The sequence below is a fragment of the Camelus bactrianus genome, chromosome 3 (genome assembly GCF_048773025.1).
Source record: "Camelus bactrianus isolate YW-2024 breed Bactrian camel chromosome 3, ASM4877302v1, whole genome shotgun sequence".
Classification (NCBI taxonomy): Eukaryota; Metazoa; Chordata; class Mammalia; order Artiodactyla; family Camelidae; genus Camelus; species Camelus bactrianus.
Genome location: NC_133541.1, coordinates 155,469,888 through 155,487,751, shown reverse-complemented (window position 1 = coordinate 155,487,751; position 17,864 = coordinate 155,469,888). Strand labels below are relative to the sequence as shown.

The 17,864-nt window shown below is 41.1% G+C and overlaps 1 protein-coding gene across 3 annotated transcripts in view; it reads left to right on the top strand.

The window, feature by feature from the left end:
* Nucleotides 1–17,864, top strand: part of LOC141577197 (uncharacterized) — a 139,488-nt gene that overhangs the window by 86,173 nt on the left and 35,451 nt on the right. For 2 of the 3 annotated variants that reach the window (XM_074361341.1, XM_074361340.1), the window contains exon 24: nt 16,556–16,741. The gene's annotated coding sequence lies outside the window, so the exon portion shown is untranslated. Of the gene's footprint in view, nt 1–16,555; nt 16,742–17,293; nt 17,352–17,500; nt 17,709–17,864 lie in introns of all 3 variants that reach the window. The other variant, XM_074361342.1, reaches the window with a different exon arrangement.

Below are 17,864 nucleotides of genomic sequence, written 5' to 3'. Positions count from 1 at the left end.
GTTGAACCTGGAATGGTGAATTGGGTCAGTTTTGGAGCCTTTCAGAAAAAGTACGATTTAAGTGCCTCAGGACTGTTTCACAAAGCTCAGCGTTCTTTGATTTTTCTGAAGCACAGCAGTGCTTTTCGCCCCACAGTTGTTAGGTTTTACTCCATTCTCGATGACGTGGTTGCAAATCACGTACAGGTGCAAAACCAGACTTAGCAGCTTCTGAAGGGAAACTCTCCAGTTCTCCCTTGATCTGCTTTCTTTCACGGGATGTAACTGTGCTGCAGCGTAGGCCTGAGTTTTACTTATGGAGTGAGGGTTTAATATCCAAAGTTAGCATAAAATGGTCAGATGAAGAAAATCGACTTTGACAATTTATTTTTGGGTTTCATTAGACAAGATATACTATCAATTAATGACCCATATAGCAAATGAAATTGACTAGAGAACATTGTTTTTCTTACTTTCTATTTAGAGTTCTCTTACAGAATATGGTTGCCTGCTTTGGAACATCCTCTCCACCACTACGGCACCTATCAGTGTGTTGGTGTGATTGCATTTACGCAGTGAATGTAATCTGGTCTTCCTCAGCCCCAAACACTCCAGTGAAGAATCACGGGCTGTAGCCATCTCTTGGTCACGCAAATACTTCTAAAATTATATGATGCCAGAAAAGAAGGAAGAGAGAGAGAGAGATTGCCTTTATCAAAGTTCCTTTCAATTCTAACTGCAAACTGTTGTTGAGCAGCTCTGGTTTCCTTTGGATATGAATATATACATTTCTTTGCATGTAATCTGGGTTTTGGACTAGAACACCAAGTTCTTGCTGTCCACAAGCCACAAAAACAGTAGCCAAATTTCACACGTGTGAAATTGTTTATACTTTTTCCTGAGAAAGTATCCTTGAATTTGGGACTTGGGCTGTGATTTTTGCTTTTTGCTTCCCCCACCCCTCTTGTAATCTCTCACTCCTTCCCACGTGGCCCCCAAGAGTTCGTGGTCTCAAAGGAGCGGGCAAACACCCAGTTGGTCACCATGTACTGCTGCTATAGATGAAGCCCAACCAAGACCTAAAGGACATTATCAGAGAGGACTTCCTGGAAGAAATGGACTCTACATTCATTTGTGAGGACAGAGTGTCAGCCAGGAGAAGTAGTCAAGAATGTGGCTCAGGTGGCAGGTGCAGCCCGGGCAAATGCCTGGAGGCTTTTGGCGTGGGGAAACGGGGAGAGTGCCCTGTGTGGTCCAGGGTGGAAGGTGCCCCTGCTGGTGAGGACACTGGAGAGAGTCCGGGATGGAGGGCTTTGGAAGAGCTTGGGTTTTACTAGAACTGACACAGTAGTCAGTGAAGGGTGTCATCAGAAAGTGACCCTCAGGAAAGGTAATTCTGGTTTTGCTTCTGATATTCTACAGACACAAGGGTCGGGACGGGAGACAGTAGGTATGTCTGTCCCTTTGAGACCCACCCCGTCATTCATTTATTCATAACACGTGCACTTCTGTGTGTCTAGGGGAGAGAGGGTGGAGCCACATTAGTAAGCAAAATGTATTTGCTTCTTGTGAGCTTAGCATTGTCAGAAGTTGACTTAGCCTAGAATGTTCTAGGAATAGAGGAACAAATTTTGGAAGTTGGAAGGAGGGAAGGCTTCCTTGGGAAACAGTCAAAATGAGCCTGGAGACAAGTGGGAAATAGGAGCAATTCAGGGGGCCCCTGAGGTCACTGGGAACCTGTGTACTGAGGTGAGGCTGGGCAAGCAGTGTCTGGGGTGGGGCTAGAATTCCACCAGGGAGCCTCTGAAGTGTATGAAGTGGGGGTGATGTAATCAAATTTGTGATTTGGGAAGACTGCTGTGGCTCTGTGTGTGTGTGTGTGTGTAGCAGGGAAGAGGGGAAGGGTGCCACCAACAGGGGGGGTCATTACAAGAACATTCACAGGCTGGGAGAGAGGCGTCGGGACTGCTTGGGGACGGCAGGGGCAGTGTGGATGCCGGATTTCCTTATGAGGAGGGCTTGTTAGCAGGGCGACCCTAGAGGCGACTTTTGGCTGGAAGAAAAGAGATGGAGGCTGCCAGGTGGACTTTACTCTTCTCTCCTTCCCTGCCTTGTGTGATGATCTTAGCTCAGCCAACTTTTGGAACAGAAGATCTAAGTTCCAGGGTAGCCCAGGACTTTGTTGAGCTCGTTCGAGTGAGATCTGATAGGATTTAGGTTTGTGTTCAGATCTGCATGTTCACTTAGCTAGAAACGTCCCGTCATTTCGATTTCTATAGGGGTTTTTATTCTTGATAAAGATTGCTTTCTTGGTGAGAGGAAATTTAATACAGCTGTTGGCTTTCTCAAAAAAAATCATATCTTTTAAGAACTTTAATATTCAAAACAATAGGAATATATTAAATTGTTAAAGTAAGTCTTTGGTGCAGTTTCTTTGCTTTCTGAGCTAGTGTGGAGTTAGAGCCTTTGCATTACTTAAGAGCACATACTTGTCAGTATTTAAAGAGCTGTTAGTGAGCTCCCCAGGCCCCACCTCTCAAAACATCATTAAAGTTTGCTCTGAAATAGTGAGGTCATAAAGGTCTTATTTGCAGAAACGAAACAGTTGGTTTATAATACGCAGCATAGCACCCTTTATAAAATAATAATAGGTTCAAAATTAAGAAAGTGGAGGATAATTGATTTTTTTTAAAGCTGAAACATGAACTTTCTTGTGCTAATGTTGCAACTGGAAATTTTGAAAAGAAAAATCCTACTGTAATATCATCTACGTGGAATACATATAAGACTTTCACTTTTGAAAAGTAACTGCGCGGTGGTTTTTGAAGTCAGGAGCATTCCAGCTCAGATACTGGCAGTGATGGTTGCTGGTTTTTAAAGGAAGGGCCTAAATTTGCCTTCTTAGCATTTTTTTTTTTTTTTGGAGTGAAAAGGTTGAGTAGTGCTTTGCCAGCATGATTTTGGGGCAATTTGAGGGCAGATGTCGTGTACCATCAGTGAGATATTTCCATGCATTTTATTTTCCGGACATCACCAGGGCACATGTGGGGTTTGTGCCTGCAGGCTGGAATGCTGCTGGACTCCCTGATCCATCACCGTTATGTCCTGGAGCTGCTCCGGTCAGTGAATGATTTTCTGTGGCTTGGAGGTAATGTGGTCTGAGGCAGATGATCAGATGTGCAGTTAAAGTACTATTACTTGAAATAAGAGTAACCTAGAAACATGGCTCTAACAATACAGGATGAGGGAGAATTGGCTGAGCTGCTTGCAGTGGGGAGTCTTCTCAGGTGACTCCCTTACCGTGATTCTTGCCAGTATCCGCCCCAGCCCTGCACGGTAGTCCTGCTGAAGCAAGCATGCTCTTTGCTCAGAAACGCACTGAATTTCCTTGTGCCTCTGTTTGTTGGCTTGTTTTTTGAAAGCACGTCTTGCCCTTTGCTTAAATGCCATCCATGGTAGTCACTTCTTACACTCATTCTACTGGACTTCGTCCATAAATAGCTGCTGAATGGAAGAACAGAATGTAGTATCTCCATGTAGTGGAACATTATTCACATGTAAGGGTGAATAAAAAAGAAAAAACAAATAAAGAGGAAAATGAAAAAGGCTACCAGTTCTGGGAACTCCTCCCTGACTGTTCAACCCGCACTTTTCCCTTTGAAACCCAATCACTTATGCTCCACCGTACTCTTTTTGATAGTACTTACTACCTTCTAATAAACTTTAACGTTTTCAAAAAAGAGAGAGAGAGAGATGCTGATACCACTTCAAAATGGACAAGCCTTGAAAACAGCATTTTAAGTGAAAGGAAGCAGACACAAACGGCCACATATTGTTGATTTCAGTGATCTGAAATGCCCAGAAAAGACACATGCAGAGGCAGAGGGCAGGTGATGGTTGAAAGGGGCTGGGTGGAGGGGGATTAGGGAGTGACTGTTAGTGACAGGAGGTTTCTTCTGGGGTGATGAAGTGTTCAGGATATAGATGGTGGTGAGGGCTGCACAACTGTGAGTGTGCAGAAGACTGCTGAGCTCTGTCTCTGGGAGTGCCTGTTGTAGGGGCGGCTTTATTTTGTTCTCATCGTGCAATGAGAAGACTCATCTGCTGCTGTGGCCGTTCTACTCCCGTGAGTGGTGAGGGTCAGAGACTTTGTAGAGTCATGTTTCTTTTTTTTTTTTTGCCCCTTGCTGAGTGTAGGCAAAAAAGGTTTAAGCCTGAGAAAGTGCTCCATCTGCAGAAACGTCTTTTAGTTATGCATGGTGTAAAAATCTTGAGAGCTTTTTAATCGTTGAGGACAGCCTGTGGGTGGGAAACAGCCCGTGCATCCTGGGTGAGTCCCGGAAGAGCTGCGCTTCCCTCCCTGACACGGGTGGGGATTTCACCCCCGTTCAGGCAGTGAAGGGCCCAGACCCGAGAGCGGAGTTGACAGTCGTGAATATTTACGTGAATCCGCTGCTTCATCTTGGATATTAATTTCAAGCTGAGTCAGTTTGTGGTGGCAGCCTCATCCTACATCAGGAATTTATGGTATCTGCTCTTTGAGGTGAAGACCTGACAGACTTGACTATTTAACAGTCTCCCTTGAATTGATATGTCAGATTCCTTTGTCAAAAGCAAAACAGCAGAAATACAGACGTCCTTTAATGCCAATGTGACCTGGAACGGGTTTAGTCTCTGTGCCTCAGTGGCCTTATCTGCGGGTGGGGATGATGAGAACAGTGCTTCCCTCAGAGGGGCTGGTGAGGGGAGAGTTAGAAGCACACATGGAGGACTTACACGAGATGCTCATGAATGACCGAATTTAGTGCTCTCAGCCTGGTCAGGCCTCAGGAGCAGAGATGTCAGAACAGAGCAGTCCTAGCGGGAGCTGGATCCGTGTTGGCAGGTGTTACGATCAGTATCACCTCTGTGGGTTATCAGGTAGTTTTAAGACTTGGTAATATGAATTCATGAATAATGCTAGAAGACTAGACATCTCAGATCCTGTTTACATAGTTCTCAAGATTTCCTCTGAGAAATGGATGTTTTCTCCGCATCTTAAATCTGAGATGAGTCTCTAAAAAATTCTGTATTCCTCCATCTTTTTGCTTTAATTCTCCATTTCTTAAAAAAGAAAGTTTTTAAATGGAGTTTATGGGGACTGAACTGAGGGCCTCATGCATGCTAAGCACATACTCTCCCAAATGAGGTATAATCTCCCAAATAATTTTTTTTTTAATTTACTTTCTTAGTATTCAGAGGTTAGAGGCCTCTAATTCTTTTTCTGGAGACTTGTCCATGAACCTTTAAATCTATAATTAATGGACAAAACTTGGTTTATTAAAAACATCAATAGAACATTCTGCAATCCATCCAAAAGGAAATGCTCATTGACTTAAAATGTTTCTCATTTGAGGTGATTTCTCCTTTTTGGTCTAGCTTAATTTATTAACAGCCATCCTCATCATCATAATGACCAAACTCGCTCTGAGTGGACACCTACCTAACACTAAAATGCTTTCCTCATGTTTTACTTCATAGCAGGTGTTTGAAGGTAGGTATCAGTGTCTCCTTTTTTGAAGCTGAGGGATTGAGAGATGGAGCAGCTTGTCCTAAATCACACCCAGCTGGCGGTGGCTAGCTCGGTGCTGGAACCCAGGCTGCACAGGATGCATTCTTAATTGCTCCTCTAATCAGCCTCCCGTTGAGTGGTTACCCGAACTGCTGTGACTCCATAAATGGCCGATTTTAGTGATCTCAGCCTTATGAGGCCTTCAAAGGAGAGACACCAGTGAGAATGTGAGACAGAGTGTCATAAATTAAAATTGTACATTTTCACAAATGTTTAATTCTCAGGTAATTACTTAAAAAGTTAATATTTTATTTTAGTGGTCTGTTAGCACAAAAAACAAAACATTAAAAACAATTATAGTGCCAAAGAGAAGTGGGCTTTGAAAGTCCAACCACTGTTAATGATGTTACTTGTTTTTCTCTAGTGGCCCTTATTGACAGAAATACTTACAAAGACTGAATTGGTTTTATGTAGTCTTAGTATTGAAGAAAAGATTGTCAGTGAATATTGTAACTAAAATCTTTACTCTTTTCTTTCCTGATGATGAATATGTAATTTGTTTTCATGACTTAAGTACATTTCCTCATTTGTGAAATTTGAGTAATATCGTTTAACTTGTCTGACTGTGAGAGTTAGACGCCTTGTATACAAAGAACCCAAGAGGTGCTTAATAAAAATGTGCTGTCAGAATGACAGATATTTTAGAAGGATCAACTCTGAATACTAAAGAGTGTCGCTTATTTCTGATGCATATTCAATATTTATAATATTTATATATATGATATATTTGAATATGGTTTAAAGTAACAAGGATTCATTTTTTTTTTTAGTGTAGTATGAAGTTTTAATGAAATCTGTATCATACTAGTGAGACAGGGACTAGTTAAATTGCCTTAATCAGACGACCTTGAATATTAATTACACAGAATATGTATTGTTACAACTCAGAATTCATGTTGCCGTGTAACCATCCACACAGACATTTAAATTCGTGGGATTCTGACCAGATTCATTAAGTTTAGTAAAATCCACATTGATCATTTTCAGGGAATAAGCTTCTCTCTTTTGTGATTAAACAAAATTTTGATTTTTTTTTCCTGCACTCTTAACAGGTTTAAAATATCAAAACATTGATTTAACAAGTCACTTTTTTAATAGAATAAAGCTCATGCTGTTTTATTGTGTAAATAAATGTTTTTGTATTTCATCAAACTTGTATGATATCCTGGCTCTTTGAGAATTATTTTGCAAGATACTTAGATAACCTACTGTTGGAAAAATACAAACGTGACTTTTATGAATATAGGCCTAGTACAGATCTGTTGGTTTATGCTACAGTGCAAGACATGAGGCCTGGGAGAGCTTTGCTGCCGATTGCAGGACAGAACCCATGTCTCAGTTTCCCCTCCTGTAAAATGAAGTGGCTGGACTGGATACTTTCCTCTTCTAAGATGAGTTTCCATGAACCTATGTCTTTTGTTTATATTCAGGAGTATTAGCAATATCAGATTAATTACTGAATACCCTTCCCTTCCCCCGAAGCAAAGTGCAGTATGTGCTACATAAGCTTTTAGTTATCTGATTCTCTTTTCTGATCATACAGGCAATTTTTGTGTTGCATCTTTCCCGGCATCCTGGAAGGTCATTTTAGCCATAGGTGGCGCTGTTGCACCTTCTAACAGTCTTAATATTCCTTTTGCAAAAGAAGGCTTAACAAATGTTATTTTGTTTTGATTCCGTTGCTTAGTGCTTCAGAATAGCACAATGTCCATTATGTCTGTCTACCTGGAAAAATTATTCTGCTTATGTCTTAGACTTATTCTGTCATCTCGCTGTGAACATTTCAGACTTGCTGTGCAAACAATGGCAAAATCGGTCTTTTCTTCCAGTGTTAGAAGTCAGTGAGCCGGGATTTTATAAAACAGCTAGAAGCGGCCTCTGGAGCACTTTAAAGCTGAAAAGTGTACTGGATTCCCTGAGTATTGACCCCGCTGCTGTGTGTTAATTGGTGGTAGGAGATTTGGTACATATGCGAAGGGGTGTAGATTTTTGACTTGGGTTTGCCTGCACGTGCTGCCACTGAGCCACGTGAGCCTGAGTCAGTTTGCTCTGAGTTTTTCCCTCGTCTGTGAGATGGGGACATTCATATCTGCTTTGTAGAATTGTGAGAATTAGAAATTATGTAAAGTGTTTACCACAGTGGGTATGTCAAGAGGGCTCATAAACTTTAGCTGCTTTTTTGTGTGAAGCCATCATTTGAGAGTCTTTGGCAATTACTAAGAAACAGGAAAATAAGAAAAGCTGGTTTTATGCTGAAAGATATTTGAGGAGGTTCCTTAGTTCCTATACCCATAATTAAGCATCAGCAGAGTCAGAACTGTTACACAGTCGCCCTGAACCAATGTTAAGAAACAGAATTCTTTGTTACTTCATATATTTTGGGGCTTAAATGGATCCAATACTTATACACATGTTGTCTCCAGCAGCCAACTGAGAGATGACACAAAAGATTAGGCAGGCGATAAATGTCTTATTTGTTACTGATGAAGCCACGTTCTCCATGAACTTCAGGGCTGTGGGAAAATGCGTGTCATGATACTGTGTCCCAGAATTAGAGTCTCACCCTGTCCCATGTAGCTCTGTGACACAGCGAGCCTTCCCTTGAGAGGACCTGCCCGTTCATGCACAAGGCTGTCCTGCCATGGAGCCTAGCATCCCAAGTGCTTCCCGATGGTGATCAACACTGGAGGGAAAGGAAGGGTTTCAAATGCCCTGCTTGTCTCCCCGGACTCACACCTCACTCTGTTAGTGTGACGAGGGCTAGCTGTGGGCCAGTGGCCAGGGGTGTGAATGGAGAAGCACTCTCCATGGCCCAGAGGAGTGGTTAGGAGGCATTCCCTCACTCGGTTTAAACAGGTGGTGGGATGGAAGAGAAGGGTCCTCCCCAAGAGTTTATAAAAGGAGAAATAAGGATTTTCTTTGGGACTTAGACTAGCCAGGAAACACATAAGATGATTAGAAGGGAGACTTGTAAATCACTTTGATATTAAGTTGACATTTGTTGAACACCCAAAATGTGCTACATTCTTTTCTGAGAGTTTTACAGAAATGAATCCTTCAATCTTCTCAACAAGCGAGTAAGGAAGGTTTGATTGTTATCCCAGTTTTACAGTGTGGAAATTGAGGCACACAGAGGGTAAGTTGGCCAAAATCACAGAACTAGTAAGTGGCAGAGCTGGTATTTAAACCCTGGCTGACTGGTTTGAGGCTCCCAGAGATGGGCTTTGGGTGTTTAGCGTTATCTGCATCCCTGAATCTTTGTACCTCTGTGCATATTTTAGCCCAGAAAGGACAGGGAAAGGAGAGTTACACAGATGCTCATAGTCATGTCTTGGCCACTGTCCACAGAGAGTGCATCATGATTGGCGTTATTTGTTTTCCAGGCAGTAGATCAGTTCTTATAACAGAAATTTAGTCCATTGAGATAATCTAGAAACCCTTCCTGCTCTGTTTCTGTCCATGCTTGCCGTGTGACTGCCTCCCCGTGATTAGGCCATTGAGAAAATGTACTCATGGTTGAATTCTGATATTTCAGTCTGGTTCATAGTTTCACGTCTTCTGTTACATTAATAAGTTAAGTTTCTGGTTTTCTTTCATCAGTGTGTCATGAGTTTGGTTAATGTGAAACAAGTCCATGGGAGCCCAGGGGTGATGACGGTATAATTTCTGAGCACGTTGTGGCAATTCTACCCGTGCAGACCTGGCGGGAGTATGTCCGCCTTCCTCACTGATTTCCCCCAACAGCAGGGTCCACTCCCACCCCCGCATGTGAGGCTGGGCGCTCTCTGAGTAGGCCAGTCAGAGGCCAAGTCCACCAATCAGAAAATGATGAAGTACCTGGAAGTGGTTTTAATAGAAGAAAAGGGTTTCCAGTTAGTCCGATGGGCTGTTCGAGTCCGTTTGGTGAAAAGCTGTCCAGTGTCTGTGGTTGAGGTGCTTCTTTGCTGTTGAAAAGCCTGGATTAGATGAAGGGATTTTAAAAAGCAGAAAGGAGTGATTTCAGGTGGTACGCCCAAACCGGTGAGAAGTGATGGATGACCACCTGTGTGAGGCATAGACAGGGTCTTACAAACTTCGTAAAATAACTTTAAAAGCTCTTCCATCTGAGTGCATTTCATATGGGGTCCAGTTCAACACTGGTCATCCTGAGAGGGCAAATAATTGATGATGGCAGAAAGGACACGGAGGCATCAAATAGGTCTCAGTCATTTTCCCTTTTTAAAGGATGTGGCAAAGTGTAATATATTTGAGCTGGGTTTTCACTGAACAATTTTTAGTGTTTTCTGGGACTCCCCAATGCCCCAATGTTCCATGCAGCTGGGTGTCCCCTCAGAGCAGGTCTGTCAGTGCTTGCGCTGGGTTGACGTGGTGGCACGGGGAGCAGGACGGTCAGAGTCCCCGGATCTTCCGAGCTCCGTCTCCTCATCCTCAGTGCCGGGTTTCTCATCCGTGTCTACTTAGGGTTGTTGAGAATCACACGTCATGGTTCAGGTGTGATTTGTGATTGTCTCTGTGATTGGCATATAGTCAATATTTGAAAGAAACACTTGTTTTTTTAGTATAATTGTAGCACATAGATTGCAGTGCATTTTAGTCTGCTTTTTTTTTTTATAACTTTATTCTTATTTTTAAATATGCACTTATTTTATTTATTTTTTTGGAGGTACTGGGGACTGAATCCAGGACATTGTTCATGCTAAGCAGGTGCTCTACAACTGAGTAATACACACCCTCCTTGTCTGCACTTGAAAATAAATATTTCAATACACAAAATAACTCTTAAACACCATCATGGGACCTAGTCACTGTATAGAGAGTTGAACACGTATGCTTTTTCAATAAGAATAAATGTTGTTGAGACATACATTTCTGAATCTGTTAATGTGCTTAAAAACGATCATAGGTAGTGATAAACACGAATCTTTGATCCAGTACTTCTTAGGGTCTGTTTTGCCATCAAGTGAAATTACATTCTACAGAGAAAGCTAATTGGATCTCTTTGATATTTGGATGGTTTAGCAGATGATCAAGGCTTTCAAAAGCTGACAGATTTGTATTTTAAACTAACTACAAAGTTATCTTCTAGAAGTTGGAATTCCTAAACTTGTGAAGTGCCCAGTAATCCAGGGGGTATGTGTCTGTGTCTGTGTGAACGTTTGTGTGTGTGATTTCAGGAATCTAGAAATAAGTTCCATATGGACTTCTGATACCTTTCTCCTACAGTTCAAGGTATAGGCATATATTTACACAAATAAATTGATATTCTTTTGTCATTTTGCATATTGGTGGGAATAAGAGGTTCTCATACTTGTTTCAGAAGGGTTGGGGAGAATGAGCTCAGAAAACGGGAGGAGAAAGAGGCCGGGAGGCACTTCACACTTTGTGCAGGATATGAGAAACAGTAGCTTTTTTTTCTCTTTTCTTCTAAAGCAAACTGGCACTGAATTGTAACCTACTATTACCCAGAATTGCTTTTCTGATCAGATACAAGTGCCTCAGATTTTTCAAGGCAACATGAATGATGAAATGTGTTGTAGCAGTTATCATTAAATGTAGTTTTATTTTTCAAGTAAAAGGCTATAGCCTGTACTTCCAGCGGTACATGAAGTCCTCATCGATCTATGTACATGATCTATGTGCTTAGTTTCTTTGTTTTTTTTTTTTTAAGTGCTTGTTTCATTGTGGTGTGAATGAATGTTTAAAATTTCTGGATTTTGATCTTTAGAACATGCTGATTTATCAGAGCTGTTAAAAACCTGATTGTTCTTTGGTCCTTGTTTGTTGGGGCACCCTATTGATTTCTGTTGTCTGTTAAAGCAGGAAATGCTTCCTCTAGCCTGCAGATCATTAAGTAAATGGTTTGCAGTGTGCCTTTAAAATTATTTGAATGCATTGAGCATGTTTGTCCAGTGAATTCTGAATTAACTCATTCTATTGACTTTGCTTTGGTTCTGTGGCTTTTGCTCCTCTCCACAAGAATTTGAATTCTCTGTTGCATTTTGTATACGTGTTCTTAACAGGGGAAGAAATTTGCATTTTTTACAGAGGTGGCTTTTCCTATCCCCTCTGAATGCCTTCTATAATTGATACAATAGTAACCTGTTATTGCAGTGCATAATTCTTTCATAAACTATTTTTTGGCATATTCAGAAACAATGACAAAGAATGATAATAAAAAATATGAAAACCTTCCTTCCTTTGAAGAATAGAAATCAGGTGGTCAGGCTCACGCGTGCTTTGTGCGTGACACACTTACTCTCATGTCATTGTGTATCATGATTCGGAGATGGAGTTGCTCCAGGTTTATAGATTTTTGTTTTAACATTTGTGTTGAATTCTTTCTCCAGGCTGATGTTTCCTGTTGGTTTTGTGGAAAGAGTAGAAGGGAAACAAATCCTTTGTTTTGTTTTCAGGAGGCCTGAGTTGATGAGAAAAGGGTTGAGGGTGGGCTGAGGAAAAGAGTGACACTCCCTCTCCTCCCGGCTGAAATTGATAAACAAAGAAATCAATTAAGTGTATCGGTATTTGACCAATAGAAGTTAGAGAGCCCAAAATGGCTAGATATGCCCAATGGAAATTACTGAATTCACCTGCAGAATTATGTGCTTTACCAAGTAGAAGCAACTTAGGGCAATCAGAAAAATCAGTAATATGATGCGATATAAAAGGAATATTATACCTTTTATTTCTGAAACTTTTCTACGGTAAGTTGTGTAGAGCTAAAATTAAGTTTCAAGCACCAGGAGTTAAGAGTGTGGGTAGTTCTGTTGGATCGTTATTCACGGATGTGCCTAGACCCTGCTAGAGTGGCTGAAGATGGCAGGAAAAGACCCAGAGGCAGGATTTGTCATCCTAGGGTGTCCTCCATAATGGTTCCATGTGGGAGCCCATGATTGGTTTAACAAATTGTAACACACTCCAGCCGCCTGTGAACTTTAAGAAGAAAAATATATGCTTAAAAACTGCTTTACAAGCAAGTGCCTGTACATCCTCACTCCAGTCTCCTTGCATTAAAAAGCAGAGACAATGCTTTGCTTGCATAGTTGAGGTTTTAGGTAGCACTCTGCTGGTTGCAAAGCAAGGACCGAGGCCCTCAGGTATAAACGCTGAGCTTGTGTGCTGTTAGATAGTCTATGATCCACAGAACAAGGACCTGGCTGGTCTGGTGGTCTGCTTTGTAATTCACATGTCTAAAAATGTATCTTGTTCCCCTCACCCCATTACTTCCCTAAAGATACACTAATCCTTTGTACTCATTGTGTATTCTACAATCTCTGCTTCATACTGTCTTTCCCGAAGTTCCTATTACTATCACACAACTGTTAATGAATTTTTCCTTTGATTATACACAATAAATAAGGGTGCAATTGAGAGGCTCGTGGAGTTGGCTCCCTACTCCCTCTCGATTTATTGACTTTTTCCACAGAGACTTGAATAATCATTCTATGTCGGTAAGACTTCTGCCAGCCAACCCACAGTTCCAGGTGAGAAGGATGCAGGTTTATCTCTCCTACCCGATGGAGAGAGAGGAGAGAATTGAGATATGCTCCCCCATGGTCGCTTCCTGTTCCACGGCCACTGCAGTTCACCTGCAGCCTTCTGGCCTCTGCTCAGAGGGCCTCTGTCCCAGGACTGACTGCAGCCTTTTCTTCCCTTTTCAACATTTCCTGTGCCTTTCAGAAGTTGTTCTCTTCTCTGCAATTCAACCCTGGCAGCTGTAATGGTGGTCAGCGTGCTGGTGGGCAGCCACCTGGGGACTCCCAGGAGACATGCTGATTCTCCTGAGTCTCTCAATCGGGGTTACAGAACAGTCGAGAACCGAAGGAAGCCCATTTACGTGAGGTCAACAGAGCATTTTATCACTTTCATTTTATTTTTAAATTTTCATTGGAGAAATTATTTGTAGCAAACTGTTCCAGATATTCGGCTGCCTGCTTTCCTCACCACCATTTCCTTGTTGGCTCTGGTGCTTGTTTTAAGAACCAGGTTTCTTCTCTGGTCATTTGTAGCAGCTGGGCTTGCCGAATCCTTGATCTGCATTTGAAGCAGAATGCTTCTTCCTGATGTGAAACTGATTTTCCTATTTCTGAATATTTCGTGTACACTCAGCAACTGTTTCAAGTGAAATGCTCTTGTCCAATTTTGGTTAACTCACATTTGCTGATCTCCTACTTTCATGCTGAGGGCAGTTTCTTCTTCCTCTAATAAAAGTTAGCAATTTGCATTTACTAGGGAAGGTACTGGCCCGAGGTGCTTTTTTTCTTACCAGTTTTAATACAATTCACCCATTTAAATATACAGTCGTTTTTACTCTATGCCCAGAATTATGCATCCCATTTAATCTTAGAATATTTTCATTCCCCCAACAGGAAGCCCCGTATGCATAAGCAGTCATTCCCATCTTCCCCATCCTCCCCCAGCCCCAAGGAGCCACTCTTCTCTCTCTGTGAATTTGCCTGTGCTGGACATTTCATTTAAATCGAGTCACTTCATGTAAGTGGAACCGTCTATTGTGACTGACTTATTTCACACTGAGTAACGTTATCAAAGTTTGTCCACGTTGTGGCCTGGGTCAGTACTCTATGCTTTGCTATTGCTGACTAATATTCCACTGTATGGCTGGGCCCCACTGTTTACCCATTCATCAGGTGATAGGCAATTGGGTTGTTTCTGCTTTTTGGCTGTGATGAGTAGTGTCGCCATGAATATTCCTGTAGGAGTTTTTATGTGGACATTTGTTTTCAGTTCTCTTACGTTTGTGCCCAGACAGCAGAGTTGCTGGGTCATTCAGAAACCAAATGTTCAACTCTCTGAGGACCTGCCAAAAGTGGCCACACTGTGTTTCGTCCTCACCAGCAAGGGCTGCGTGCTCCGCTTCCTCTGTGTCCTTATTAGTGCTTGTTACTCTTTTTTTTATTATAACCTATTGTTGTGAGTGTGAAGCGGTTTCTCCTAGTGGGTTTGACTTGATTTCCCTTACAGCTAATGATATTGAACATCGTTTCATTGTACTTATTGGCCATTTGTATATTTTCCTTGAAAAATACCATTTCAGATCCTTTATTCACCTTTTAATTGAGTTGCCTTTTTATTGTTGAGTTGTAGGAGGTCCTTTTTTTTTTTATAGATACAAATTCCTTATCAGATAAATAATTTGAAAAAAATTTCTTCTGTGTGTTGTTTTTTCACTTTCTGGATGGTGCCCTTTGAAGCAAAGTTTTAAATTTTGATGAACTCCAATTTATCTCTGTTTTCTTTGTTCCTTGTGCTTTTGGGGTATTATTTAAAATCTGAGGTATTTTATTTAAAATTTTATATATAAAATAACTTAATTCGTAGGACCGTTCTAGGAGATGGGTGCGGTTGTTGTCCCCAGTGTATGGATAGAAGACTGAGATGCAGAAAATTTCTCTGAAATATCAGTTTCACAGCTACCCAGTGCTGTGGGAGTTCAGGCACTCATGTTCGTCCCAAACATCTGTGATCCTCACCACCATGCTCCACTACTGCCTGGAATCGTTAATGAAAACGTCTTTCCTTTTTTGATTCCTTGTTTGTTTTCTCATTGGGGACCTCATCTCCTCATTTTCCTTTCGGATATCAGTGTAGATTTATTTTAGGTCTCATGTAGGCAGAAGCATTTCTATCAGTTAACTTCTTTATTACTCACTCTCCAGTGATGATTGTTGCTAGTTGACCTAATCAAGTCATGCTTAAGTCTTTCCTTCTCATGACACTAAAAACAGTCATGACTTATAGAATGCTAAAAGCAGAAAGTACTTGATTGATTTTATTTTGCTACCCAATCAAACCAATCAAATAAAAACCCGCTGTTGACACAGATTATAAGCCCTCCAGGATAGGGTCACTGTCTTCCTTGTGTTTCATTTATTTGGTCACAGTGTCTGGATAGTGCCTTGCTGTTCAGCAGTTTTGTTAGGAAACGGTGCTCGTGAATCATTTTAAGGACAGAATTTTGACAACAGACTGTGTTGTTCATTTCACAAGGGAAAAGATAATATAGAAATACTGCTCAGATCTATTTGAAAATTAAGCTTGGAATTTTGAGAACAATTCAAGAAACCATACAAAGATTTTTCACTAATTTTAGATCTATCTTAAACACATTATGGTTACATAGCAGAGTAACTTATCAAGTAGATTTGTCAAGAGGAGTGTATTATTGATTTTTTCTTTTAGTTGAAATATTCTACCTGGGATAAAGTAATCAGTGCCTAAAAATGAACAAATATGTTTGTATTTCTATGCAACATGGGAGCAGACTACATATGTTTCTATATAATATATATGACTGTGTGTTTTAATCTGTCTGTCAGTGTTTTTATAGTTTTTCAGCAATGTTGTAACATTAGAATTCTAAGAAATTCACTCCCGATACTACTGCAGTTTGTACTGTGTATCATGTCTTATGTATGGGATTCCACTGTCCCCTAAGTGAGGAATTTCCTCTCCTATTGAGTTAGAAGCAGATTTAAAGGAACTGTGATTTCTAGGCCTTTTCTCTCCATGTGTTTGCTCTTGGGAGTCAATCACAATTTTCCCTTTCTTGAGTTTTCATTTTTCAATTAGAATTTTTGAAAATAACTATTAATATGTTTCACTAGTCTCCATAGAAACTTGATGTTTTTGTGCTTTTCAGTTTTCAATTTATGAAAATTGTAAATGCACACTTGTTTTTAAGTAGTCCTTTTTCACTAGATATTTGTTTACCTCTTTATAGTTAAAATAATTTTTTTCCTAATGAATGAATCACTGTGCATGTTTTACAAATACCTTACTTTTTATTTTTCTTATTCTAACAGGTATATTCATTGTACAGAATTTTGAAAATAAGGATAAACCCAGTAATAACTTAAAAATGGCCTCTAATCTCAGCTGGAGATTCAGTTGTAAGGTTTGAAATTGAGAATTACAAGTCCTCTCATGTTTTTCTTCTTTTTCAAGTACGTTTTGGTTACTGAGTCCCTCGAATTCCCATATGAATAGTAGCAGCAGCTAGTCAGTTACTGCAGAGGAGCCCGCTGGGATTGTGATCGAGACCACGTTGAGTATACAGATCGCTCTGGGGAGCACTGCCATCCCAAGAGCGCTGTCATCTAATCCAGGAATGTGCGTGGTGTGTCTGTCCAGGTATTTAGGTCTTCTTTAATTTTTTTCAACAATGCGTAGAGTTTACATAGTATTATTTTACCTTATTTTTTTGCCTTTATACTGAGTACAATTGTGCAAGGTAATAGGATCAGAATTGTATTATAGCCCCGCCACTTGCTGCCACCATGGATGCTGCACTCTTGCTTTGCCCTGTGTAAAATCTTGCACAAAATAGGACCTAAGTAACTCTCTCTTGAATGAATGATTATATGATTGCTGGATGATGCTGGAGAGTCCTTGTGATGATGTCTTTTTCCCAGACTTTCCCCTCTTCTTAACTATGCCTTTTCTCTTCCTTTCCTCCAGCCTGGGTTTCAGCCTGCCTGTGGCATTGATTTTCCCTGCGTGTGGACTCTTCCTTGCACTAGTTCACGATAATGTTTCATGCGGGCTATGAAAACTTGCTAGATGTCAAGAAATAGCAAATTCACTGCATGCTAGTATTTTTAGTCTGTGGTATTATATTATCCATTGAAATTAAATCAGGCTGACCCCCTGAGCCCTCCCCTGATCTCTTTTCTCCTTCCTAAGGGTGATACTTCTCTGGTTGCTGTCTGTGCCCTTCCCCCAGACTTGGTTTTGGATTTGAGTAAGTCACCATCAGTGGAGCTCTCTCTTTAAAGATGAAGAGAACATTTCCTACTTCTCCCTGGTTGGGGACTGGATGAGATGAGGTAACAGATAAAGAATGGAGCACCATCTCATTCTGACCCCCGCTCTTTCCGTTCCTTTCTCCAGGGGAAAAGAGTACAGTTCAAAAATATAAAGATTGTGAGCTAATGAGATAGACAAGACAACCGAATATTTGTTAAATATCCTTTCATGCCGGAAACAAATGTATTATACACACAAAAAGCACACAAATCATGGTAGTACTGCGGTTACAAACGTGGGTCCTAGTCCGAGTCCTGCTCTGGAGTGACAAATCCTGTGAGATGGAGAACTGGTAGGTCAGCTTAGCCTCTCCCGGACTTGTTTTCTGTCCTGCAGAGATGGGGCTTGCTAGGCGTCCCTCTCCCGTAGAGGTGCTGTGGGGTGTAAATGGCGCTCGTGGGAGGCCCGAGCACAGCTGCTCATTCCTCGTAAGGGCAGGATAGCATCG